Genomic DNA, 1,709 nt, shown 5'->3' on the forward strand with positions numbered 1-1,709 from the left:
GAGCCTTAACTTTTGAAAAAGTATCCACGAATGACATGCCGCTCTTTGTTCTTCTACCGTAACAAAATCACTACTTACATGTTTGCATGTTCTCTCTCAGGATGATAATTTTTACACTTAACTGTTGTCATTATTGCATACAAACTTCTGCATGCGTGGGGCTCCTGGGTGGCTCAGTTGGTTGAGCATCGGAACTCTTGATTTTGGCTCAGGTCATGATCTCAGCGTTCAGAGATGGAGCCCTGAGTTGGGCTTCGTGCTCAGTGGACAGTATGCTTGAGGTTCTCTCTTCTTCTGTCCCTCCCCTCCCCGGCGCCCCTCCCGTCTCCCCTCTTGCACGCTCCTGCACACACTCTCTCTCAAATAAATAAATAAAATCTTCAAATTTCTGCATGTGTTTCTATTTTAACTTGCCATTGAAATTCTGCATTGCTTCCTGTTTCTACACAGTCTTCATCGTGACCATTTTATTGGCAACATTACATTACAAAACATTACATTTCCTTTATATAGCAAGCAGAAAGATTGCATTTCCTTGATGTTCGAGAAAATGCTTCACTGAATGTTCACATGGGGTCTCTGAATCCACTTAGAATCTCTGAGGACCTTTGAAGAGTTCCTTCACCATTTTCTTCTTGGATATGAAGCAGCGCCTTCTTGATTTAGTAACTGTCTATTCTCTCCCATCCAGATCATGCAGGTCGTTCATCTACTTTATGGATATACCAAAAACAAAAGTACTAATCCCATTACAAGTCCTTTAGCTAAATATAGATTTCTTACTTTTTTTTTTCATTTTAACAGTTTTTATTTCAAGTCGCATATAAGATTACTTTACTCCTGCATCTTCTCAATTGTTTCTTCGTTATATTTGCCCTTTTCCTTTCCTCCTTGGCGAGATTTGGCTTTACGTTCAAGGATCTTTTTGCAGTCTTTGTCCAGTTTTAGTCTGGTGATAAGCACCTTGCTAGGGTGAATGCCCACCTGGACAGTTGAGCCGTTTGCCTTCTCCCGCTGCACTCGTTCCATGTAGATGACGTACTTCTTCCTGTAAACCTGCACTACTTTGCCAATCTGCTGACCTTTGTAGTGTCCTCGCACAACCTGCACGTCATCATCCTTTCGGATGGGCACGGATCGAACGTTGTACTTCTGTCCCAGCTGTTTGGAAAGAGGGGAAGACATGATCTTCCTGCGAATGTGGGAAGGTGCACTGAAATGCCGCTTTCACTCTTGCTCCAGTCAGAAGTCACAAAGAGACTGAACTTCATCTTGGCCGCTGGTGCTTCAGCGATGGCCACAAGAGGGAAGAGCTAGAGATTTCTTACTTTTAACTAAAGACAGCTGTTAGTCAGAGCAGCATGCACATCCTCCGGGAAGACAGGCTCCGGGGCTGGCCTGAGAGGTTTCATGACTTCACCAGCACCTCCCCTTCGCTCCATCTTCCCTTCTCCCCTCTGCTCTGCAATCAAGAGTGGTCAGACCTCCAACTGGGAGGGTAGCCAGGGCAGCATCAGCAGCCTTGGTGAGCTGATGTCTGGAGCCAGTGTCCCTAGACTGCATAAATACTACATTTTCTTTCACTGGATCACTTTCATCGTTTCTGCAGAACTTGAGGATGATTCAAGCTCCTCTGGTCTCTAAACAGCAGCTGTGAACAAATTCTTAGCAGCAGGGAAATGAGGCTGAGGACTCACCCACAGTGGGAA

The 1,709-nt window shown here is 44.9% G+C and overlaps 1 pseudogene; it reads right to left on the reverse strand.

The window, feature by feature from the left end:
• Window positions 1–809: 809 nt before the first annotated feature.
• Window positions 810–1,271, reverse strand: LOC110592636 (annotated as a pseudogene).
• Window positions 1,272–1,709: the final 438 nt, after the last annotated feature.

Source organism: Neomonachus schauinslandi, chromosome 12 (assembly GCF_002201575.2).
Source record: "Neomonachus schauinslandi chromosome 12, ASM220157v2, whole genome shotgun sequence".
Taxonomy (NCBI): domain Eukaryota; kingdom Metazoa; phylum Chordata; class Mammalia; order Carnivora; family Phocidae; genus Neomonachus; species Neomonachus schauinslandi.